Source organism: Protopterus annectens, chromosome 2.part2 (genome assembly GCF_019279795.1).
Source record: "Protopterus annectens isolate FY-2018-M chromosome 2.part2, PAN1.0, whole genome shotgun sequence".
Lineage (NCBI taxonomy): Eukaryota > Metazoa > Chordata > Ceratodontiformes > Protopteridae > Protopterus > Protopterus annectens.
This window is the reverse complement of record NC_056730.1, coordinates 651,637,425-651,665,259: the sequence shown is the minus strand read 5'-3', so window position 1 is coordinate 651,665,259 and position 27,835 is coordinate 651,637,425. Positions and strand designations below refer to the sequence as shown.

General features: G+C 37.8%; 1 protein-coding gene across 2 annotated transcripts in view; it reads right to left on the bottom strand.

Moving 5' to 3' along the window:
- Positions 1–27,835, bottom strand: part of HSPA12B (heat shock protein family A (Hsp70) member 12B) — a 1,104,373-nt gene that overhangs the window by 825,755 nt on the left and 250,783 nt on the right. The gene's annotated exons all lie outside the window — the stretch shown is intronic.

Genomic DNA, 27,835 nt, shown 5'->3' with positions numbered 1-27,835 from the left:
TCAGGATGGTGTTGCAACTAAGGAGAAAAGAAGAGAAAGACAATGAAATGAGAGGAGAGAGAAAAAAAGATAGTCTGGTACAGCCATTGTGCAAACAGCAGAGGGAAATGTGATTGGATGAAGGTGAAGATACTGGACAGGAAACAGTCAGGAGAAAATGAGGTAAACTAAAGAGCTACAAAGCTTTGATGAGTTATAGGATGGGTAGGTGGCTGGACTGAGGGGCTGAGAGGTAGGTGGGCTGAAATACTGGAATGCACTCTTGTACAAGTTTTGCTTTTAGATAGATATAATCTGCCTTCAGTTTATCAACACAAACAAGTGTAAAATAATCAGGAAAGTATAACACAGCATTTAAATCAGACGCATATTTGTGCTGAATGGTAACTTAGATATTGCAGGCCATACGACATTTTCTTATTTCCACATTTTGCAGAAATATTAAGAGAAAAAAATAACATGAAGAGACAGGGGATGTTGATTTAGTTTTGAAACAGGCAATGAGATAGGGAGATCCCCTGTGACATCAATTCATGTAGGGTGGTGGGACTGATGTGTTCGGTACTTTGTGAAATATCTGCAGACAGATGTGCAAGTTGATATGGCGCCTCATATCTTGATCACTGTTAAAGGGATGGCAAGTGATCAAAATCAAGCTACATTATGTATGCAAACCCCAGAGACACACACACACACACACACACACACACACACACACACACACACACACACACACACACACACACACACACCCTGTGTGAGTGAGTGTGTGTGTGTGTGTGTGTGTGTGTGTGTGTGTGTGTGTGTGTGTGTGTGTGTGCACACGTGTGTGTGTGTGTGTGTGTGTGTGTATGAAGTACATTTATATAATAAAAAATTTATCTAGTAGCATGGATAGTTTCGTAATTACAAAATAGTACATAAATAATCAAATCTTGAAGGGTATCAGATAAACTTTATAAAAAAATTCAAAGGAAATGCTTGCCTATACAGTATACACCATTATGTTCCCTGACCATCTGGTGTAATTATATGAGTTACTCAGTGACATGGTATTGCAAACAAATATGGTGGACTAATTCTATACTCGTTGCATAACTAAATATTAGCAAATTCACTATTTTCTAGCAAACAAGGCATCATGGAAGAGTGCTTAAACTACTAATTAATAGGATGTAGAAACATAAAATTATATTACTTTATTAACAGCGAATATACAGAAAAATTACCAACACTCATTAAAAAAAACAGCTTTTGAAATAATTTAAAAATAGATGCATATATTGCATGCTTTGATACAATCACTCAAATGTCATGGATGTGAACTCGAAAGCAACATAATACATGCATACACAAACATGAGAGCACTGTTGTCTATAAAACAGGCTCATAAACCGGATAAGCCTTGTTCTGATAGTATTTCAATACTCTCAGTATCAATTACATAGTTAACCTTGTTCTCCAGAGTGTGAATCACACCTTTATGAGTCTTCAAAACGTCTCTATTATTCTGTCTTGGATTAGTATGCACTTCTGCTTCTATTACAATTTTTACTGGTTTCCTAGTAGGAACCTCTTCCTTCTCATAATTTGTTGTTAATCCAGTGTTTACATTTGTTCTGGTCTACATGGCTGTCTTCTAGACTTTTGGCCATTCAAGCAAATGGCCCTTCTTAAAATCATTAAAATCCCTGGTCAGTTTGCTACTTTTCACTCCTTTTAATTTAGCATCATAAGCATTGTCTATCTTGCAGCATTCCTAGTTTCATTAAATTATTATCAGATAATGTCATTTGTTCTACTACATTTTGTTTTTGTTCTATTAGGGATGCTGCTTCAACTTCCTGAGGCTTAAAAAATTCTACCAAAAGTTTCATATAGCTGAAACTGGTTTCTATATTTATCCTTTGCCATTTGGCAAGTAGTTCAGGATACATATTGCCATAAATTGGCATACATCTTACTCTTAAGCCTTGTGGAATTATATGATGATAAAGGCACACCTCCAATGCACTTTATATGCACATTAGTGCAAATGGTAGCCATTCTTTTAAGTTTATGACACTAACTAGGCTCCATGAAACATTAAGAGGTGGTGATTTAGCAAATCAAACAGAAACTGAAGAAATGAAGTGGATAATGAACTTGTGTTCAGATCAGCCACCAGGTCTGAATGCATTTGTTCCTTTAAAACCTGCACTAAAAGGAAAACCTCTTCAGCACTCTAAATAACCCAATTAAAAGTGTGTATATGTTGCTATGTTTACTAAGTATCTTTGAATGAGTGAATACCAGAGAATGAAGGTATTTAACATGAAGTTTTACTGGCTAACATTTAGGATTTGAAAAAGGTACTACACCGAAAGCACTTATCCGGTTTATGAGCCAGTGTGTTTTATTTTATCATTGTTTTATTTTTATTAAACATTTTCAAGTTTCAAGTTTTTAGCAGGATTGGTGGCAGAACCATTCTTTCTCTGGGTAAAGTATAATCCTCCTGGTGGAGACCACAGTCTAGCCCTGGGCACAGATATTAATATTAATGGTCAGCCATCATAGGTCTGGATGCACTGCAGTTTTAAAGAAGCAGCTCCAGATAATGACTGTGTGTTTTAGATATTCATCGACATCTGTTTTCTGAATGCCGTTACTCTTCTCCTTCTTGCTTCCTGCTCACCTTGGCCTATTTTGAAAATTTGCAGTAAGTGTGTCACATAGATGATGATAGTACATTATTATCTGAAGTAATTGTAAGATATTTGTTTCTGATGTGCATTACCTGGTTTTCCTTTATTCCTGTGTAACCGACCTGGACCAGTGTCTGTAACAGCTTTTGTACAGTAGTTACTCATTGTATAACCACCTTTATGTCATAATGTAACACACTTCTGTGTGTGTTCTTGTGTCTCTGCATCAAATAGGTGCATGTTTCCAGTATTATGCCTCTCTTCCATCTCTCTTCCACATTATTCACAAACATGTAGTCACATGGTTTGTGAATATGCAGAGCAGAACACTTTGTGAAAATACCCTGTGTCTGAACTCATCTAACATTGTAGCGTTAAGCCAGTGCAACTCACTTACAACTGCCTAAAGCATACACACAAACACACACACACACACACACACACACACACACACACACACACACACACACACACACACACACACACACACACATTAAGTAAACCCTTTCTGAATTATACACACAATATTGTTATAGCTCTCCATGTTCATATACTGCATTTAAAAAATATATATACTAGTTTGTTATTTAATTGCTGGTAAACACACCTAGACACTAGTAACTTATTTGCAATTTAAAAACAGTTTTTGGTGTACCCCAGTGAAAATAAGAATTTGTAGCAAAGTAAAAGTTATTTTTGTTAAAACAAATGGCTACAACATTTAAATTTGTTAATGATGAAATGTGATACCTGTCAGCAGGCTGGTAAATTCTGTAAAGAAGAAAATATCAAAGGCACTTTGAATACCATGTACATTTACTGTTTTGAAAGAAATCAGAATTCCCTTCCTGTTACCTCCTATATATGATGACAGCCTCCAGCATGGGCAGTGTGATGTAATGCCAGTCTCCAATCAAAACAATGACTGCTTATTTAGATTTTATGTGAATAGGCAACACCTTTTCCTGCCTACATAGAGATGACTCTGGAAAAGTTATTTGTTTCCATGGCTTCTAGCTCATTAAAAATGAAATCACACAGAAACATTCAGATGTTCTCATAGCCTTAACAATTGTCCACTAAGCTGTTAAAATTTGAAATTATTAGAAACACGCAAAAAACAGAAGGCAACCATTGCATTCTTATACACTATTGAACTTCTCACCTATTCTGAAGAGTCAGTCAGTAACCCAGTTTGTCTTTCGAGCTTTACCACAGCTGACCAACTAATTAGTTTCCTAGGACAAAGTTATGTGTCCTTGTATGTAGAATGCTGGCAAAGATATAAAACCATGTTTCTGACTGTTTTAACTGGAAAAAATAACTGCTACAAATAAAAATAAAAGAAGAATAGACATTTTTATAGTTACATTGTGAGTTCTTTGTATCAGAAAATAAAATAATCTATTCAAAAACAGGCAAAAGCCATTGATATGATTTCAGTTAGATGAAATGACTCTTAAACATAGTTGGGATATTAAAGGATGACAATGCCCTAAGCACAACATTTATTTCTCCAGAATCCTTTTTCATGTCTGCATAATGATCCCTGTGCTTCCAAACATTAAAAAAAAAAAAAAAAAAAAAATCTGAAGCAGGTTCTTCCCCTCTGTAGTATTTCTATATTCACCAGTTTCCACAGTGTATACCAGAAAATTAAATTATACTTCCATTAGGAATGTGTGTCCTTTACTTTTACATCATTATGCATATCACATTTGAAAGTTTCTTGCCAAGGAAAAGATACATAACAAGTACCTTTGTTATTTCACCCACACTGAGTGCTAATGATATGTACTATCATTTGCTTCTCTCCCCTGTATTGATAAACCTACTGATCCATTTGTAATTTGAATGTGAAGAAGGCTGATAACCACTCTATATATGGAGCTAGTGGCATTCATTGAATCGATGTTACATTGATGTGCATAACGTTGACCCAATAATGTTAAAATGTGAATGCCAACACTCGACTACCCATGCAACAGCATTACTGCCCTGCCAATTATATATGTTATCTCTAAGATTGTACAGTCCCTGCAGAACTGGTGGATTACCCTTTATTGTGTAACTGTTCACCACCTGCATTGTCGACCAAAGTCAGTTGGCCAATTAGCCATGATCGAACAGTCTTATAGAAACTGAATATATAGATGCAAATACCAACCTCAAGATTGCTATACCTCAGAGAAAAGTGAATATATATATATATATGTGTGTGTGTGTGTGTGTGTGTGTGTGTACACACACAACATACACATTACTTTCCATTAAAAAGCTGATTTATCCCAAGGTATAAAAAAAAATCTTCTTCTCTTAATTTACAAAATACCTAACCTACACCAATATTTTGCAGAATAAAAGTGTAAAATGAGTTGAAGTTAACTGTCAACAAAATGCCTTCATTGTCAAGATGAACATCCATTATCTTATCAACAAAATAAAAGAAGTCTCTAATAAAGGAAAACCTATTTGCCCTATACATTCATAGGGTCATAGGTATGGACAAGGCTGATGATCGCTTTGGCCTTTTTAAACTTAGGCATGCATCTCAAATTACAGACAAGATCTGGTACCCTTGATATGTGTAAGCAGGGGCTTGGGAGATAAAACATTTATAAACAGGGGACTGGGAGATGAACCTTTTACAGGCTACATATGGAATTTACTCACTACTGTTGACAAGTGATGGTCAAAGGCTAGATTACTGTCTATGTGTGTCCCCAGGTCCCTGACTACTGGGTCTACTCTTAGGGGTGTATTGTCAATATGATAGCAGGGGTGGATGACTTTCTAAAGGATATTATTATGCATTTAGTAGCACTTAGTTTTAGTCCATGGCTCTGACACCAGTTATTATGTTGTCTCAGCCCTTCCTGGAGAACATTAGTGTCAGCTGGGGATGCTCTGCAAATTTGTTCATCCAGAGGCTTACGACATTTGCCTTGACTTCTGTTACAGAAAATATTATGTTTCATGATCATTCTTTATTATTCTTCACTAAATAAATATTAACTTGTAGTTTCTTCACAAATGAGTCAAATAAAATGTTATAATATGTTTATGCCAAAAGAAAAAAAATGAAAAATAGATGCATGATTATGTAAAATATAGTTTCACATAAGCTGTAGATTTGTATTTTAAGTGCCTTACAATTGTATTCTCTCTATTAGCAAATTATAGTGTACTGACAGATAGCTGAAGGTGAAGTAAATGCTGAATGAGTTAAGGGAGGTTATGATGTTATACTATGCTTAAACAGTCTACTCTCAGAATGTTAATAAAGAAAAAAAATGTGCCAGTAATCTTTTGAAACCAGATTAATTAATAATATGCTCTGGTATTCCCATGCTGAGGGATGAGTCTTTGTAAGGATGTATGTAAGATACTATGTTCCAGTACTGAATATTACAAGGTTAAAAGATAAATTCTTAGACCAGGTGGTCTATGTTTTAAAAAGCATATTTGTGAAATGTTCGAGTAAAGCTCTAAGAGAGAATCACGAGGGATGAGGACATTTTAAATACACTGATTCATTGAAAGTAATATAATGTCAAAATTCTGCATGCAAAAAATTGATAACAAAGTTATATATGTAGAGTTTTTTCCTTTGTTCTTTGAGACTGATTTGAAACTATTGGCAGGCAGTCTTCTACCACTGTTTATAGAATAAACTAGTACTTTGCACATCCTGAAGTGTTATTCTTGACTCAAGACTAAATGGTAAAACTTTAGTTATTTATTTGTGAGCTTTAACATTTGGTGCCAGCACTCAGATTCTGAACTTTGGTATTGCTACAGGGCAGTGTGGAATAAAATAAAAGGGCCCAGCACAGAAAGTTCTTCTGTGAGTTTAGTACTGTTTTGTATGGGAAAATCAGAGATTCGTGTACCTAACTATTCAGGCTGTGCAGACTGGTGCTAGACTAAATGGGGAAATGAATCTGTGGAAAATTTATTTTTTCTCTCGTAGATAACTGCAGTTAAAAATGTGGAATGAGTGAATAATTGTTTTGTTGAATGACTGAGTTTACTTGTCAGGTGTAAAGTAATAGTGGGAGGACCCCACAGGAAATAAGGAAATATTTATTAATGTATATGTGCATACAACAAAAAGGGAAAATTAACATAAGGAGGCACCTTGTGTTGAGGGCAGCACCTTCAAGATTAAAAGGTAAGGAGCATAAGAGACGTTTTCTGTTTTTAAATCAAGTTCATGAGCCTATTGCATGTTGGGACATAGGTGTGTGCATTGTTAAATCAGGTTCATGAGCCTATATCATGTTGAGACATAGGTGTGTGTGTTGTTAAATCAAGTTCATGAGCTCATAGTACATTGAGACGTAGGTGCAACTGTGTGAAAATACCCTCAGAGGGTCTAAAACAGTGCTCAGTTCTGGCACAGTACTTATCTGGTCCATTATCCCAATTGTAATGCTGGAGCTGTAAATCTTGAGCCATGATGGGAAGAAAACAAGGGGGTGCTGTGGGAAAAGGCTGATCAAAACTTTCCTCTGTCATTGTACAACGCCACCCTTCCCTCCCAGAATGGTGTGTGAATTGAAGAAGTCATTTTTTTTTCTGAATTACCAGGATCCAGAATCTACAAAGTAAGTCTTAATAGGGAAAATGGGAACAAAGTTAAGCAGCAGGATCAAATCCATATAAAGGGAATACCTGCATATTTTATGTATCGCAATTATGGAAAAGAAAGTTGTAAGTATTTGAATGAGTGGTTTCAGATTACTAAAAATTGCCCTGGAGAAGTATTTTCATTAAATAGAATTTATGATAAGGATAAATTAGCGAAATTAAAGGGTATTTTGGAAGAAAAGAAAATCAAAGTGGGGAACAAATGGCAGTATTTTATTCTTGATGTACTGAAGCTCTTAAAAGTAAAGGAGGTAGGCATTAAGGGGATTAAAGGATCCTAATAAGTTGCTACTACAGGTAAAAGAGGTCAAGAAGGCAGTATAGACCAGTAAAATGGGATCCCTTTATCCTGTCTTCACAGGACTGGAAGAAGTTGAGAATGGCCAAAAAGCAGAGACTTCTGAAAAGATGATAATCCTCCACTCCACCCCCATATGTACCAGTATGTCTGGCTGCTGTACAAGAGTCTGGGGTTTCTCAGACCTCTGCATTTCAGACAGCTGCCCATTGGACACCAGGTCAGTATGGTACTGTTACATTTCAACCTAGTTCCCCAGTTCCTTCTTCTTCAGAACAGGCATCTGCAGTCGAGGGGGGATTCCTCTTCTTCCTATCATATCAACAAGCTTCAGTCTGTTCAACAGGAGCTCTAGTATCTGACGCTCTTATAGCTCTTCACATGAGCTCACATGATACGGTAGGGCAAGAGGCTATTACCTCTGGAGAGGATCTTTTGATACCTCTTAGAAAGATTTTGGGGGCTAATAATAGAGTGCTTGTTCATCACCCTTGGACCCCTGCAGATTTCCATACTATGTCTAAAAGTTTTCAAATATTAGAGGAGCTCCATTAAAGTTTAAGGGGGAATTAAAAACTGTAATAAAATGTTACAACCCTACTTTGACAGATTTGAACCAGCTGTTTTGGGTAGTTACTTCAGATGATATAAGAAATCAGTTACCTGTGAAAGGCTGAAATAAAAGATTTTACTCTCACAGGGAATGCACTAATAGGCAAAAGGATAGGGTTGTTAATAAAATTACAGAAGTATGCCAAGTTAGGACTGATTGATCTATGATACAAGCATGTAAGCAAAATAAAGAGGAAGGTCCTGCAAATTATTTGAGTCATCTTAAAGCAGTGTTTGCTAGACATTCAGAAATACCAGACCCAGAAGTACAAGGTAAGCCAGCTATTGCAGCTGCTTCTGTACAGGGTTTGCAAGCCCCTGTACATAATTAAATAAAACAAATCCTTATAGACTGGCAGAGAAAGGACTTTGAGTCCTTATTAAGTGCTGCAAGTACTGAGTATCAGGAAAAACAGAGAAAGAATACTGAGGATAAGCTGTTTACTTTGCAAATAAGGCAGCTAAAAGCCCCGAGGGGGGTGGAGCAGTGGCAGGGAAAGAGGGAGAGGAATTGCACCTGGTTGGTAACAACAAGCTGGCAGTTCCCCTCATGCCTCATCTGAAGGCTCTTGCTTCAATTGTGGAAAAGCAAGGAGCTGGAGAGGAGAATGTCCACACAAGCAAATGCAGAGAGTCCAAGATACCTGTACTGAATGGCAGACAAATTATAACAATGCTGCATTTCCTCCAGCACCTCCTCAAACTGGAAGAAGTCAGGAATCACTCTAAGTCAGAGTAATATAACAGAAATAAATCTCGATCCTTTGCTGCCAATAGGTCAAAGGGAACCCTATATTAAGGTAAAAATAAATTCAAACAAAATTCTTTTCCTGGTGGATACTGGAGCCACTACGTCTATATTAAAAGTTTCCTCAGATAGTCAGATACCAGTATCAAAACATAAAGTAAAGGCAGTTGGAATAACAAATGCTTCTGTTATGTATCCTGTTTCAGAACCTATACCCATTTCTTTAGGACCGATTAAAGAAAGGCATCGTTTTCTTTTGAGTACTACTGCGCTGGTAAATTTGCTAGGGAGACACTTGTTATGCAAACTGGGTTGTACTATTCATTGTACACCAGAAGGGGTGTATTTGCATGTCCAAACAGAATCAGCGGGGGAAGTATAAGCAATCTTAGCGCTGAGGAACAGACTTTTGAAGGCATACAGACAGCTGAAAAACTGCTGCAGCAGGTACCTGCTAACTTGTGGGCTAAACATACTAATGAAGTAAATATATTAAAATCTGCAGAACCAGTAAAAATAAAATTGAATCCATCCAAACCTCTCCCTAGAGTTCCGCAGTATGCACTGAAACCAGAAGCAGAGCAGGGAATCAAACCTGTAATTCAGTCCTTGATACAACAGGGAATAACAGTGCCAGCTAATAGCCCTTGTAATACTCTTATTCTTCCTGTGAAAAAGCCAGGAAAGGATACTTATAGGTTTGTGTAAGCTTTGAGGGCTGTAAACAATGCAGTATTACCAACTTTTCCTATGGTTCCAAATCTAGCAACAATACTGAGTTGGATACCAGCTACAGCAAAATATTTTTCAGTGATAGATCTGTGTTCAGCATTCTTTTCTATACCTATCCATTCTGAAAGTCAGGTTGTGTTTACTTATAAGGGACAGCAATATACATGGACATGGTTACCACAAGGATACACTGAATCTCCTTCATTATTTTCTCAAATTCTAAAAACAGATTTGGATGATGTGATATTTCCAGTTTGTGTTAGTGCAATATGTACACGATTTACTAATAGTATCTGATTCTTTTCAGCAGTGTCAGCAGGATACTCTAACATCTTTCAACTATTCTTGCAGGAAAAAGGACACAAGCAGTCAAGAGAAAAATTACAGCTATGGTCATCTCACATACTTTATCTTGTTCATCTGCTATCTCGGGGTAGCAGGCAGATGTTACCATCTCGTATTTAGGCAATAGCTAAAGCTTCACGTCCAGCTACTCAGCATCAGTTTAGATTTTTCTTAGGTATGACAGGATATTGCAGACAGTGGACTTTTAACTATGCAGAAATTGTTAAACCTTAGACAAATCTTTTAAAACTGGATACACCAGAGCCCCTCCCGTGGGATAGTGTAGAAAAAGATGCATTTCAGAATTTAAAGCAAGCTTTAGCTACTGCCCCAGCTTTAGGGTTACCGAATTATGAAAAGACTTTCATTTTATTTTGTCATGAAAAAAATGGATTTGCTCAGGGAGTGCTTGCACAAAAACATGGGGACGACTATCGTCCATTAGCTTATTATAGTACAGCACTTGATTCTTTTGCAAAGGCATTTCCACCATGTTTAAGGGTGGTGGCTGCTGCTGCCATTGTAGTCAATCTTGCTTAATCATTGGTTTTTGGCATGATCTTACAGTAGCTGTCCCTCATTCTGTATCATCTCTCTTACTTAAAATGAAAACTCAGCCCTCTCAACTGCACGGCTAATTAAATATGAACTTACTCTTCTCTCAGATCCATCTATTTCTCTCATATGATGTCCTGTTTTAAATCCTGGATCTTTGTTACCTACTGCTGAGGATGGTGAAGAGCATGAATTCTGTGTGTGTGTGTGTGTGTGTGTGTGTGTGTGTGTGTGTGTGTGTGTGTGTGTGTGTGTGTCTGTGTGTGTGTGTGTGTGTGTGTGTGTGTGTGTGTGTGTGTGTGTGTAACTAGTTATCTGCTTTCTTCTAGGAATGACTTAAAGGGCACTCCTATACCCAATGCTGAACTGGGCCGATTTGTGGATAGTTCCTATGAAAGTGATCAAAATGGAAATCTGTTCACAGGAATATCTATCTGCACCAGTTATGATGTGTTTCAGTAAAGACTAGAGAGCATAAATTTTGCCTAGGTAGCTGAGTTAGTGGGTCTACAAAGGACTTGTGAGTTAGCCAAAGACAAAGTTACCAATATCTACACCAAAAGTCATTATGTTTTTGGTGTAGTACATGATTGGGTCTATATTAGAACACCGAACTTTCAAAATTTCGAGTGTTCTAATATCAAACCCTATTAATCGAAAAGTTTAAATATTGAACATACAGAACAGCGATTTTTTTCGTAGGGAAACAATTTGTTGTTCCAAAACACATGCACACAACACAAGCACACCAAACAAACAGCAATCGACACACATACACCTAAACTCTTACACCTAACCCTACACTAAACTATACATACACCACTAACTATCCACTTACCTTAACCCAAACCCTAAGGTCCGTCACTATCGCACAGTCACCTCACCCACGCCCTAACCCTAACTCACCTAACCCGCCCTAACCCTCACGTCCACACAATCGTACACTTACCTGAACCCGACCCGTAACTTTCCACCACAGCTCTGAAAATACTGAAGCAACAGAAACGGACAACCAAATTCTTTCCCTAGGAAAAAATTTGTTTTTCTGTTTCTTCGATATTTTCAGCTTTCGCTGAAAATGGGTCAATATTAGAACACTCAAAATTTTGAAAGTTCGGTGTTCTAATATAGACCCCATGATCTAGGGCAACTTTGGCAGCAAAGAGGATTTTTAACTTCAGCAAGAATTCAGATTAAAAATTCTTTTTTTTTTTTTGAATTCATTATTAGAGTCTCTTTTGTTACTTAAAAAATTAGCAGTAGTTAAATGTAATGCCCATCAAAGGGTATGGACATTGTTTCAAAGGGAATTCATTTGGCCCCAGACAAATCATCTTTGGCAGCGAAGGAAGATGGAAGTGAGAAGCACGAATCATCTGTTCCAGTGAAGGATTAAAAGAAAAAATCAAGTCAGATAGCAGTCAGTGATGAATCTAGTGACAGCAGGTACTTTTGCTTTGTTTTTCTTGCTGTTTCCTTTGATAAACTGGTCAAGAGAAAATAGTTTCCTGTTGGTTCTTCAACAATATACTGTTGAGTTAAATGTGACAAACTGTTGGGTGAGTTCACATATACCTCAATATTCTAAGGCAGAGATTCTTATGATGCCAATCTCTGCATCACAGATGCTATTAGAAAAGGATTTTAGTGACACTAACCTAGCTTGGCATAATGTGACTGAATTTTCAAAAAGGTGTGTCTCTTCGGCTTGCAAGTACAAACCATGGAGAGACATGCTATGCCAGAAATGGAACTGTACCAGTGGGAACCAGCAAATGCAATGACACTAGACATGAAACTGTGTTTAACTCTTTATACTTAAAAAGCTATGACTGGGGGCATGGCATGGGCATGACTGAGGATCTTTACTACATTTGTAATGATTGTGCCTACCCCTGGTTGCCTACAAACTGGTCTGGATGTTGTTTTGTAGGCTATATTAGTCCTGCTATTCAACATTTCAAGAACCCTCCAGCAGACAGACTGACAAATATGTGGGCAATTCACTGGGCAGAGCAAGTATTTTCAGTCTTTACTCCTGGGTACGGACTGCAAATGACAAAGCTCGAAATCACCATGCTTGCTCAAATTCTTCAGGAGGTAGCAAACCATACTTCACATTACATCAGGATGGCAAATCAAGAAATAACTGAAATTCGAACTGTGGTTTTACAGAATCGTCTTGTACTCAACATAATGCTAGCTGCCAAGGGGGAGTCATGTGCCCTCATAGGAAGTCATTGTTGTTCATATATTAGTGACTATCATAATGGACAAAAAAATCTGGCCAATTTCATGGTGCAGAGGGCCAAGGACCTGGACAGCACATCTAAACACTGAAGACTTTTTGGATGGTTAGGCAGTGCATTTGGTAACCTGGAAACTAGTATATTACAAGGTGCCGTTACAATAATTGGTATTATTCTTTTAGTTGTTTAAACATTTTCTGTTCTAAAGGCTGTAATTACAAAATGCTTAACCTCACCTGCATGCGCAATGCTACTTATAAAAGTATCTGATAATAAACTTAAGGTAAATGAAAATTCATTCACTGTAGATGCTGAAGCATATTTTATTAAGTTAAGAAGAATTAAAATACAATTATGTACATTGTATGACACATAGTGAAATATGGGGAGGACTGTTGCAGAAAAATATTACTCAGGGACTTATGATTAGTTTTCACTAAATATATATTAGCTTGTAGTTTCTTCACAAATGAGTGAAATAAAATGTTATAATATGTTTATGTCAAAAGAAAAAAATGAAAAATAGATGCATGATTATGTAAAATATAGTTTCACCTAAGTTGTAGCTTCATATTTTAAGTGCCTTACAACTGCATTCTCTCTATTAGCAGATTATAATGTACTGACAGATAGTTGAAAGCAAAGTAAGTGCTGAAGGAGTTAAGGGATGTTATGATGTCATACTGTGCTTAAAGAGTCTACTTTCAGAATGCTAATAAAGAAAAAAAATCACCAGGAATCTTTTGAAACCAGATGAGTTAACAGTATGCTCTGGCTTTCTCAGGCTGGGGGATGAGTCTTAGTAAGGATGTCTCTAAGCCAGTGTGTACTGGTTCTGAATGTTACAAGGTTAAAAGATAAATTCTTAGACCAGGTAGTCTATGTTTTAAAAAGGCATATTTGTGAAATGTTCGCATAAAGCTCTCAGACAGAATCATGAGGGATAAGGACATTTTTACATACATTGATTCATTGAAAGTAATGTAACATCAAAGTTTTCCATGCATGAAACTGATAAAAAGGTATATATGTAGTATTTTTTCCTTTGCTCTTTGAGGCTGATTTGAAAATCTTGTCAGGCAGTCTCCCAGTGCTGTTTATGGAATAAACCAGTACTTTGCACATCCTGAAGGGTTATTCTTGACTCAAGACTAAAAAGTAAAACTCTTTGTTATTTATTTGTGAACGTTAACATTTTAGAGCAGTAGATGCCAAAAAGGACCAGTACCCAGGACTGATCCTTGAGGGACTCTGATGGTGCCTGACCTCTTCATAGAGATGGACTCCCTAATTCTAACTTCTTGGATCCTGCCTGTGAGCCAGCTGGCTATCCACTGGGTAACATAAGGGTTTATACCTAACCTCTTGTGTTTGCAACAATGCCCAAGTGGGGTATTGTGTCAAATGTCTTGGCCAGGTCAAGGTAGGCAGTGTGAACCATTTTGTCCTAATCCATTGCTTTGGTGACCTTCTCCAAGAAGTCCACCAGGTTGAGTAGGCATGTCCTACCCTTCAACTGGGTTGAGATCAGTGTTGCGTGGTTTCCTATGTCATTATTGATCAATTCTACCACAATTCTTTCCATGGCTTTGCATACAAAATTAGTGAGATGTATGAGTCTATAGTTTTCAGGGTCTGTAGATGGCCCACCTTTGTGCAGAGGGATGGCTGTTAATGTTCTCCATTCATGAGGCACAAAGCCTGTTTGGAGGCTACAGTTAAATAAGGATTCCAGAGGACCTGGTAGGTCATGTTTCATGCTATTTAGAAGGTGGTTACTTAGAGAACATTGAGAACCTGTTACTTTGTTATTCTAGGGTGAGTTATATTTGATGATATTTCCTGAGGGAAGGTTGAGTGGGAAAGAAGGGTAAAGTTACAGCTGAATTTGTTGGCCAGCAGGTTTGCTATATGTTCTGGTTCAGTGTAGTTAGCTCCATTAACAGTAAGCACTGCACACAAATATGTATTGCCTTTGGGGTTGTGGACATAGCTAAAAAATGCCTTGTGGTCGTCCCTGACATGGCAGGCCAAAGTTACCTCAAATTTGGCTTTGATAGACTTTATTTGTCCTCTGAGTTATTTGTTTAGTTTGATGAGAGTTTTTTTTATCCCACTGGGTGCTACGACTCCTAATTTTTCCCTTGATTTTCTTTTTTGTTGTACTGATAGTATTAAAAAATAAATTAATTAGGGGATAAGATCTCTTACCCTTGGTTGCATTAACTTAATTTGACCTTCTATATATTGTCTGCAAGATTGTACATCCAGACATGTATCTTTTCTTAAATCATATTTACTTGCGATATAATCAACAGAATGCAGTTTTTCGTTATTCATTAACTGAAACCAATATATCCGATTTTTTTCTTTAAATGTAATCATTGTGTCTAAGTTTGAAGTAAAAATACTATTTTGAATGTATGCTATAGGGAAAATAAGAAAAATCCATGCCTTATATGTTGGATTTCTATAAATTAAGTTTCTAAACGTATTTAATATAGTAGAAATAAAATAAGAGCCAGTTGACTGCTAACTCCTTTCTGAAAAATCATCTTTTAGCAACCAATGTAAACTATTGTGTAGTATAAGATTATGATTTATGATTTATGTTGTGTTTAAATTTTATAAAAAAGGCATGCTAGAAACTCTTTTCACCTTGTGTAAATATTATTTATCCAAAGAGATATTGTTATTAAAATCGATGATAACGAATATAATTCTAGATCTCACAGGTTCATAGGTGTTTACTAGGCTAACGACCACAAGGGCCTTTTTAAGCCTAGCCATGCACCCCAAATCTCTGACAAGTTCTGATACCCTTGATAAGTGTAAGCATGGGCCCGGGAGATGAACCTTTTACAGTTTACCTGTGTCCATTGGAGACATAGGTGCCAAACCAGGGATGAATTTCCAGTTTCCATCCAATTGTCCAAGTTGCACTTGAATTGGGTTAGGGAGGAACTCTGCTTCACATGGATGGGGAGCCTGTTCCATAGACAGGGTAGTCTCTGGGACACATACCTATCTCTCCAGCAGATCCTATTTATATCACAGGCAATGTTTAAGTTTAGAATGGATAATTATGTTGCTGTTTGTTTTGTTGATACGCAGGAGGTCCATCAGAGTGGGGTCTGACAATGCCCTGTATGCCAGGCATAGATCTCCTCTCAAAAGCCTGTAGGAGACAGAATACAGGGATAGAGCCTTGAGGCAGTCTGCATAGGACATTTTACTTATGCCCTGTATTCTTTTAGTGGGGAACCTCTGTGGACATTCCAATTGTTGGATATGCCTGGTTAGGTACATACCAAAGGGGCATTGTACTCAATGATAGGTCTGATAAATGCTGAATACAGTGGAACAATGACTTACTTGGATTTAGATGCTGTACCTCTGATTATAAGTTGCTCAACATAGAATGATTGCCTCACCAATGTAGACAAGTGATGGTTCAAAGGCTAGATTACTATATATGTGTGTCCCTAAGTCCCTGAGTACTGGGTCAACTCTAAGGTATGTGTTGCCAATATGATAGCTATCTGAGATAGATGACTTCCCAAAGGATACTATTATGATTTAAATTGGCATTTAGTTTTAGTCCATGGCTCTGACACCAGTTTGTCTGTGTCAGCCCCTCCTGGAGAACATTTGTGTCTCTGTGAGATTCAATGACAGCTACTAATTTGCAATCATCTGCAAATTTAGTTGTCCAGAGACCACTGACATTGGCCTTGACTTCTGAGAAGTAAATGCCAAAAAGGAGTGGTCAAGGACTGATCCTTGAGGGACTCCACTTGTTACTATCCTCTTTATAGAAGTGGACTCCCCAATTCTAACTTTCTGGGTCCTATCTCTGAGCCAGTTGGCTATCCACTGGGTGACATATGGGGTTTGTACCTAACCTCTTGAGTTTGTCAAAAATGCCCAAGTGGGGTATTGCATCAAATGCCTTGGCCAGGTCATGGTAGGCAGTGTGAACGATTTTGCCCTCATCTATTGCTTTGGTGACCTGCTCAAAGAAGTCCATCAGGTTGAGTAGGCATGATTTGCCCTCGACAAAACCAAAATGGGTTGGGTCCAGTGTCTGGAGGTTTAGTATATCTCTGTTGATTATCTCCATGGTAATTCTTTCCATGGCTTTACATACAAGACTAATGAGACTTATGGATCTGTAGTTTCTAGGGTCTGTAGATGGCCCACCTTTGTGCAGAGGTATGACTGTTGCCTTTCTCCATTCATGAGGCATGAAGCCTGTTTAGAGGCTACAGTTAAATAGCAATTCCAGAGGCCCTGATAGGTTATGTTTCATGCTATTTAGAAGGCATCCTGGGATATTGTCTGGGCCCATTGATGCGGTGTTCTTGGTCTTAGAGAGAGCATTAAGGACCTGTTCCCTAGTGATAGTAGTGGGAGTTATATTTGATGATATTTCCTGAGGGAAGGTTGAGGGGGAGAGAGGAGTAAAGTTGGAGTTGAATTTATCAGCTAGGAGGTTTGCTATATCTTCTGGCTCAGTATAGGTGGCTCCATTTACAATGAGTTCTGCACACAATTGTGTATTGCCTGTAAGGTTGTGGACATAGCTAAAGAATGCTTTGTGTTTGTCCTTGGCCTGGGAGACTAAAGTTCCTTCAAATTTGGCTTTGGTAGACTTTATTTGTCCTCTGAGTTGATTGTTTAGTTTGATGAAAGTGCTTTTATCCTGCTGGGTGCAGCACCTCCTAATTTTTGCCATAATTTTCTTCCTCCTGTTATTCAGCCTATTGATTTTGTGATTCCACCAGGGTGGCTTGTTTTTTTAGTTAGTTCTGTACTTCTTCCTGATAGGTACAGCTGCCTCTATGCAGCTATTAACATGCTTGTACAAGGTTTCTCTGAACAGTTCTGCATAGGCAGCAGTGTTCTCAGGGTTTATGGGGGCTTGAAATATTGCCAGGTTCTCACTTAATAGCAGGAGTTTAGCCTTAGAATAGTTCCTGAATATTCCAGGTTTAGCTGTGAGTCCAGGTTTTATTTTTACTTCAAAAGAGACCATTTTGTGGTCTGACATTACCAGGGAAGGCGTTACAGTAGGGGGTGTGCAGCATTCTCCCATATTAGTGAGGACCAGATCCAGTATGATTGCACCCCTGGTTGGTGTATTGACTATCTGGTCCAGGGAGTTTGTGTTTTCAAAATCTAGAAATCACTGTGCATGTACATTTGGTGTCATGTAGGATTCCCAGTTAACAGAGGGATAATTAAAGTCACCCATGAATATGGTATTGGGTTGGATGGTTAGTGTTTCTAATAAGTTTAAGTACATGGTATGGGTTTCCTGGGTCATGGTAGCTTGCAAGGAAGTGATACTGGATTTTACCGATGGTGAGCTGTGGTAGTCCAATCCCTCCTGCTGTTCTGTCCCTTATATGATGATTTAAGGCAATTATTGGTTTGTTGGGGAACCAAAGAAATTTTAAAATGAATGCATTAAATTATTTAATACATGTTTTAGATGGAGGTAAAGATAATGTTTGAATAACATATAAGATTTTTAGGAAAATAATCATTTTGATTACAGTTTCTCTTCCATTGTAAAGAAAAAAATAGTTCCATATATTTATTAGATTTTTTTCTACTGATTATGCTGTTAATATAATTGCTAGAAATTTTGAAAGGTTATCACTTAATAGGAAATTAGCCTTAGAATAGTTCCTAAATATTTAGGGTTAGCTTGGATTCCAGGTTTTATTTTTATTTCAAAGAAAACTGTTTTATGGTCTAACTTTACTAGAGAGGAATTTACACTAGGTGTGTGTAGCACTCTGCAATATTAATGATGACAAGCTCCAGTATGTTTGTTCCCATGGTTAGCATATTGACAATCTGATCCAGGGAGTTTGCGTTTACAAACTGAGGAATCTCTGTGCCTGCACGTATGTTGTATATGATTCCAAGTTAAAAATGGGGTAATTAAAGTTGCCCAGGAATATAGTATTATGGTGAATGGTCAGTGTTTCCAGCAAGCTTAAATACATCTTATGGGTTTCCTGGGCCATAGAGGGGGACCTATAACTTGCAAGGAAGTGATATGGAGTTTTACCTAAGGTGATTTTAATGAGGAGACACTCAAGTGCATTGTCCTGTTCAACCAGCTTTGAGGTATATTTATTTTTGATGTAAATTAAGATACCTTCACCTTTAGTCTCTGCCTGTCTAGTAGCTGATCTAAGTGTGTATAAGGCATTATAACCTTGCACTGCTGGGTTGCTCTCCGTGGCTTTAAGTCATATCTCAGTAACTTCACAGACATCAGCGTTCTCTAGGGTAGGGACAGCTTGTAGGGAGTGGAGTTTCTTGTTTAGACTCTTAGCATTCAGCAGTAACACCTTTAGATTTTCTTGCTTTTGATTTGTTATGTTGGAAGTATTTTCACTTTACTGTTGCCTTAAAAAGGGACTATGGGTGAAGACAATATGTTTTAGCTAATATTCAAAAGTCCAGAGAGGAGAGCTTTAGACCATCCCTGGCAAAGCAGTGAGGTCTGTTGACAATATCCTTCCATGCCAACAAATATTGCACTCTCTTAGAATGACACCAGAAACTAGGCCAATTATTATTAAAATCAGTCATCATCTGTTTGTATTGTGGCATCATCCTTGGAGAAGGTAGAGTGCTGCTCAATGCTAGGCTCACACCAACCTGGAACACATATTCTGACAGCTCCTTGATATCTCTTTTCATATAGTCTGGGGTGGTATGCCTCAGTCATTTACAACCACATGGACTATGACTGGGTCATACTAGTATCTATGGTCCAATGACCTGAATGCATGTGTAATATAGCAGATCCTAGCTCATTATAAGCAACTGACTGTGACTTTCTCCTTAATTGTCCTGGTGAGACATACATAACAGTGTTTTACAATGGAGTCTTCAAAGACCAGAAATTTGTGTTGTGTTGTGGCTTGTCTTATGGGCTTAGAAATACTGGCTCCATGACATGATATGACTGTATGTGTTAATGTGTGTGTTGTTTAGAAATAGTGCATTTGGGGCTGCTGAGGGCATTTGTTATGTGTGCTTCATCTAAGAACTAATTTGTGTTTTAGGAAGGTGACATTTAAATGCCTCAGCATATGTGGGTGTATGTATCTGCTTTGAATTGTGGAGAATTACCATCATATTTATGTACCATGGGTATTTCAAACATACTGCATGTCAAAGGATGAATAATTGTAAAAAAAACAAGCATCCTATCAGAAATAACACCATTCACATTTTATTAAACAGCCAATTATCAACTTGTCAATAACATTTTTTTAACATTTTTTATACTAACTTATTTGTAACATATCAAAACTGACAATTGTACTTTTCTTTTATCAATATAAGTCTGAGTTTCCATGATGCAGCAACTATTTATCTGCTTTCAGTATCTGAATACTGCAGTGTTTAGAAAGATGCAGTAATTCTTTACTCACAAATGCCTTCTATCTTTCTTACATATCATATAAAATGCAAGAACCACTAGCTGTAGAAGAGGAATAAAAAGATTCAGTCTGTAAAAAAAACTCTGTTTTCTTAAATTAGCACTTTTACTTACAATAGCATTTCTGTTTTCACACTTTGCACACCAATATAACAGTATTTACAATATTTAAAATCATTTGCACATCTTATTTGGTGAGATCATGTTTGTGTGAATATGTGTGTGAGTACACGTGCATGTATCTTTGATATTTGTATGCAAGTTTGTTAGTGTGTGTGTATGTGCATAATTATATTTATTTATTAGGCCATGATACTTGCACATATCTCATCTACCACATACAATATTTTAAATTTCAGCAATCTGCCCACACCATCAGTAAAAGTTTTGCCCACATCGTGATTTGCTTCATCTTGCTCATGTTAATGATACAAGCCACTACACTGCATTACTAACAGTAAATACAAGCTCAGTGCTTTAACTAAGTAAAATTCATTAACCTTAAAGACACTTATAAAAAGTTACAGTAACTCTACAGGAACAAGTATAATAATAATAATAATAATAATAATAATAATAATAATAGTAATAATAATAATAAAATAATAACTAATCAGTTCAAGTTAAGACCAATACAAATTACAATTATAGGTTAATAGGTTAATAAGTGTATACTAGGCAAAAGAACACTGGGCCATTATAAGCCTAGCCATGCAACCCATATGTGTCCCACAAGTTATATGTTTTAGATGTTTATACAGGGGCAATTGTTGGTTATGACATAATTTACTGACTGCCATTATCCATCAGAGATGTAGGTGCCAGACCAGGGGTGAATATTTGATTTCCCATCAATTGGTCCAAGTTATGCTTAAATAGGGTTAGGGAAGGGCTTTGTTTCACAAGGATGGGAGCCTTAGGGTTAGGGAGAGACTTTGTTTCACATGGATGGGAGCCTATTCCAGAAAATGGGAATTTTTTCAGATACATATTTTGTTTATGCCCTGTATTCTTTTTGTAAGGAAAGGTTGTGGACATTCCATTTGTTGCCTGTGTCTGGTCAGGTATATACAGAAGGGGGCATTATACTCAATGATAGGTCTGATGAGGGCTGAGTAGTGGTTCAATGACTTCTCTGTATCTATATGCTAGGCCCTTATTTTTACATTGAGCAATACAGAAATATTTTCTTATTACCTTGTACATATGTTGGTTAAAGGCTATGTACTGTCTTAATGTGTTCCCAGATCCCTGACTAGTGGGTTTACTCTTAGGAGTGTTTTTTAAATTACATAGTTTCCTTGGGTAGCTAACATGTCAAAAGGTTCTAAAAAGCATTTGCTGGCATTGAATTTTAAGTCATGGCAAAAATATACTGGGTTTCCCAGTGTAATTGCTATGACCACTTCCAAAAAGTAACTTACAGTCCTATATAAATGCACATTCTCTATAGTAAAACAAGTACACACAACCAAATTTACATATAAATATGAGACAAACATTCGCAAAGCAACAACTGTAAAGCATACTGTCTTAAACTCTGGTTATTTGCTTTAGGGCACTATAAAGGTCAGTCTACAACATGTCTGGGATTGCTTTTGCCCCGTTTCAGGATATTGACCTTGCTTTTATCACTGATATAAGATTTCATGACAATTTTGGCCCTCATCTAGTTCCACCTCAGGTCTTAGTGTTAGAGTGCCCAAGAAGGGATAGGATTGGAGGTGGGGCTACTGTCTGAAGAGACTGTATGAATGTGCCCTTCTTAATGGAACAAGCTGTATGTCTCTCATCATCTAGTATCTACCATGTTATGTGAAGACATTCTTACAGGACTTCACCAACCTTTTTGACTCAGTTCTGGAACACTAATGCCTAATTTTGCTTGACCACTCCAATAATTGGGTTAAGGGTGAGTTGTGGCTATTAACAAGGAACTTAGCTGTATTATGACAGGCATTGAGTTTACTAAGATTGCTTCCTCTGCTACTCATAAACAAGGTCACACTCTGGACTTCATCTGTCCATTGGATAGGAAGGCAATGGACTTAATGGTGAAGCCAGTCTCTTGGACTGACCATTTCATTATCGATGTTGGTCTGCGGTCTCACATTATGATTCCCCTGATCTTGAAATGAAGGTAATTCATCTTGCTGGTCATATCATCCCAACTGCTCTTTTCTTCTAGGTTCCGTCAGTTCCTTCTAGAATATAATGACAGCTCTCTTGATGCCATGGCCCATGTCTTTAACACTTGATTGTTCACTGTCTCTCTCCCCCTCTATAAGAAACATGATCCATAGTTTGACCATCAGCAATGACTCCTATGATAAGCCATGCTCAGGTTGAAGCATCAGTGTCACTGTGTGGGTCTGGAGAGCAGCAGTTCTGACCTGGAGGAGCATAACACTGCATAGAAGTCTAGTATCACATAGAACAAGTCAGCATATCCGACCATATAGTCCTTGGCAGTGGCTAACTGGCTAAATACGCTCCTTTGTGTGGAAGATGGGCTGTGGAGCCCATCCTGTCTCATTACTCAAAGAGCCTCATCTACTCCACAGTGTGAGTCTGATGCCTGTTTTCTGTTGACAAGATTGTTGCTATCAGATCTTCTCTGCTGCCATCTTATTTCATTACAGTTACCATGGTTTCAGGTTCCTTGTCACCCAGTTAATAGATGGTGCTTGGCATCCCTGATTATGACTATTATTTCAGGTAACCAGCTAATATCCTGTAGGTTGAACCCTTATGTATTTAAACTGTTCTTGGGCAGTCTAGATGTTCTTGGTCCAATGATCTTTCAAGTTTTGTTTTCCTCATTGTGGTATGGGTATTTTTTCTATCGAAAAGGACCTTGCTGACCCTTATCTTGAAGAACTCATCTTAGTACCCTAAAACCTTTGACTGCTACTGCTTTATCGCTAACCTTCCATTACTGCAAAACCTGATATTCAACTTACAGTCAATAGGGTTCATAGATAATTTTCAGTTTGGACTTCGTACCGACCACAGCACTTTGACTGCTCTTATTTCAGTAGTCAGTGACCTCATAATGGCTGGACACCAGCAGTACTATTCAATGTTACTCCTCCTGGATCTTTTGGCTATATTTGATATCACTGATGGTGGCAGTTTAATTGAGTGTCTATAAACATACTTTGGTACCTCCTATATAGTGTTGCAGTAGTTTAACTCTTACATCTGTACTTAGAAGGTTTGTTTGGGTATTAACACCTCCTCTTCCTACACTCTTTGGTACAGAGTACTGTATGGCTTGATTTTAGAATCGTTCTTGTTTACAGAATATATGCTATATTTAGTAGACAGTATTAAGAATAGGAGCTTATTGTATCATTGTTATACTGTTAACACTCACATTTACCTCTCATTTTCACAGGAAAAAATAATGAATGCTGACAGTCTGGAACCAAGTGCCTGCCATTATAAAATTTTCTTGTTTCCACTTGCAAAACATTTTCAGAATCAAGAACGGTTTACCTCAATCTAATGTCTTGGTTGTTACTGGATCCAACCTTAGTCTCATCTACCTGGATTACAGAAATGTCCTATACTTGGAATTTCTTGACACCAAGTTTAACCAGAATTCAGCAGCCAAGCTACTGACTGATACATTACATCATATTGGCAGTATATTATTCTGCGCTGGCACCCAGTTCATTACAGAATCGCTTCTAAGGTCATATTGTTAACAAACTTGTGCATTTATGATTTTTGACAACCTTATTTATAGGAGCTGGTTGTACTGTACTGCTCCACTCAGACCCTAATCTCACCTTTCCTGGGGCTGTTGGAGGCTCCAGAAGTGCAAATAGAAGCATCTGGTATAAATGCATTACCCTTTCAGGTTCCTCATCTATGAAATGTAATGCCTTAGTGGGAGTATCCCTACTTGGCTGGCTTTCATGGGTCTTTTTTTAAATAGCTTTTGGCAGTGTGTGCTGATTGTAGCCACATTTTTGAATACCTTATTTTTACATCTCCATTTGGTCCTACTACAGATAGTTACCATTTTGTTTTTATTCTGTTTGACTCTTTTATGTTATGTACATTTTTGGGGGGGCACTTTTTCCTTTACACAGCTGACCATCAGCTGATGTCAATGCCTCTCCTTAATCACAAGGCCTCCCTACCCATCCTAAACTTCCAGAATCCCCCAGATTAATTTCAGTTGTGGTTGAGCCACTGAGGAGAACAAATTACTGGAGAATGCGTCACAGTGCTGCCGTAGGAGTATTTTCTTGTTTACTTCCTCACTGCCAGGTGGATATGCATTACTGTCAGTGTTAATCACCCCACACATCTGCAAGGAGCTGATGTCAGCAGGATGCCCTACCAACTCTGAAGCAGCACTTTGCACTTGCTTTCCCACTCTCCACAGAGAAATCTAACTATGACATGTGCCTCCCTCTCAGGATAGACACACCCATCCTATCTCACAACAGCTTCACACGCCTGAGACTCTAAATGGAGCCAGGTCACCTGTGAGGTAGACAGGGCTTTAACCCTCTATGGTGCTGGCTATATTTTTGTATATTTTAATGTTTTGAGTTTTATGTCATTTTATTTAATCCTCCATTGTAAATACTGTTTTGTTTAAAACATTTTAAGAAAGCTGAAGTTAATTTCCAAAGAAGGTTGTATAAAATGGTATCCAGAATGACCACAAGACCTTAAAGTAATCCTACCCAGCTGACAAAAGAGATGACCATCCTAATTTAAAAGAAAAAAAAACTGAAGTAACGAAAGGAATGAAATTAAAAAGTTATGTAATATTAGCAACCACTGGAGACCCTGCTTCATATTTCAAGATCGTTTTACTTATAGTGAATTATCCAGTTGAAAATAAAAAGTAAGTATAATTTCTGTATGTGGAAAAATACTGAAGTCAACATATTTTGTATTCTGTATATAAAGGGTTAAGCAGAAAAATGTTCACTGCGTGCAAATTGAAATGTTCTGGAAAATGTTGATCACTGAGGAATGCAGAAGTTAATCTTAAACTGCTGATAAGAAAGTTAATGGTGCAAGAATAACTGTGGTACTGGCTGGTAAAAACAAGTAATCAAACTATCACTTCTAATGAATGTTCTGTGTGCTACGTGTATGTACGTGCAGGAGGGTCTATATAAGGAGAACTCAAAGTACAAGTAACCAGACTGCTGGCATACTACCATCATGTAGCAGGTCTCCATGCATGTAAAATAAAGCTGTTTTACTTGCTTACAAGAACTTGGTGTGATTCTTCCAGAATATGTTAGAAGAGTAAAATCTTTCGACATAACTGGCTAACGTTAGGCGGCCCTGCACGTCTTGAATCGAACAAAGAGAGGCTGAAAACCTGCGCAGGTGGAGAGAGATCAGGCTCTCCTCGAATGAAAGACCTCCAACTGAAACAGGTTGAAATTAGAGGCCAGACACTCTTTCCAGATTCAATCCGTGAGGTGGCAGCGAAACAGGGCGGAGGAATCACAAAGGTAAGCAAAAAAACGCTATTTTTTTGTTTCTGATTGGAATTTTTGTCTAAATTTTAAGGGACTAGTCAAGGGAGAAATTTAATTTTCTCAAAGTATAAGGAGTATATGTGAATAGATTCCATATACAAGAGATCTCAGGAACAGGAATAGTTTCTCATAAGAGAAATGGGAACAGGAACCAGTTGCGTCAAAGGTGACGACAATCTGAAGATAAAAAGTTTATGTTTGATTTACACCCAAAGAACGTAAAATATTTAGATAAATGGAAAAAAGATCATGGGTTTAGTGGATGTTTACATAAGTCAGAATGTCAAAATCTAGTAAGATTACTGTGCAAACAGGCAGGAAATAAGACAAGGAATCAAAAGAAGGTGGGGTTTCCCCAGGCACAGAAATGGCTGGAGGAAGCAAATAAGAGACATAGGGAACAAAATTTGAAAAATGGGTGTGGTAATTCAAGTGAAAGAGATGTGTACTTTGTTAAAAAGGAAGATAGTAAAACTTCCAAGTGTGTAGAACCAGAATGCAGACTCTCTTAGATAAAATAGAAGAACATTGGAAGCCCAAGGCAGATTGTACTTGCATTAATCAATGCATTCAATCAGATGACGAAACCGTAGACAGTTATCTACATCGTCTCACACAATGTTTTGATGCTCATAGTGGGTTGATTAAGGTAGAAAATCAGGAAAATGACTCGCCCTATGAACAGCAATTGAAAAATGCACTCCTAAAGGGCTGCCAGACAGCCATTGGTAACTTTATACAAAAACATATGATCACACACAGGACAGCGCGTCTACAGCCCCTTATGGAGTATGCTAGACATGCTGAGAAATATCTGAAGGAAAAGAAAGATAAACAAGCCCAGACTTTTACAGTTAGTGAATATGGAACTTTAATGTTAGTTCAGGGTTCCGCAAACCACGGAAGAGGGCGTGGCAGGGGAAGAGGACGAGGACGGGGAGGTGTAAGTCATTCTGAGGATTTCGAAGGTAGGCAAAAGAGGGGGGAATGTTTTAAGTGCGGTAAGAAGGGACATTTCACCAGAGATTGCAGACGACCGGAGAAACCGATGGTTGCTTCCGGTGGTACCGCATGACTATATGACGGTCAAAAAGACGTAGATGGAGGGTATGAGGAAGAAGAAGAAAGTGAGAATGGGAAAGTAGGTACAAGTGAAGCCGATGGGTGGGGACAGGAAATGGCAGAAAATGAAAAATATCAAATGGTAAATCTAACAGCACTAGCATCAACTATGCAATTGGAATCCCAACCAGTGATCACATTGCAAGTTGAGGGCCGAGACATAGAATTTCTTTGTGACTCAGGGGCTTCACGAATGTTAGTTAGAAGTACTGCCATATCATCCGATGTTACCTCAGATGAATATGTGCTTGTAAAAGCAGCAAATGGTCGTATTTACAAAGAGCCATTGTCCAAACCTCTGTGGTTTACCGACCCAGAGACGAACCAAACCATACGGTTCCGAGTAATAATTTCAAAAAGCTGCCCAGTACATTTACTAGGAAGAGATTTAATGCAAGTGTTCGGCATAGCAGCCGTCCCAACCTCCACTGGGATGGTGGCAAGGAGAATTGAACCAAATAGTGCAATGCTATTAGAGGGGCAGGGAGATCTACATTACTGGTATAGTAATGATTTGATAGACAGGCCCCCAGAGTGTAGTGATGGATCTTACAAATTTGGCATTAAGCAAATACGGCATAACAAATCCGAAGGTGTCAGATCCATTACATTGCACAATGTATTACAAAAGATGTGCCGGACCTGATTTAGAATACGAAAAGAAATTTCTTAGTTTTAAAGTCACCAAACTAGTATTGCATAGCCTTTTTTGGGACACACTAGGTAATTCTGCAGTCACATGTAGCCTTACAAGGGATATGCAGCTGCTGTATAAAAATAAATTAACCACACATATTTCAGTCACGGAGGGTAAAGGAATGTCATGGTACCTCGT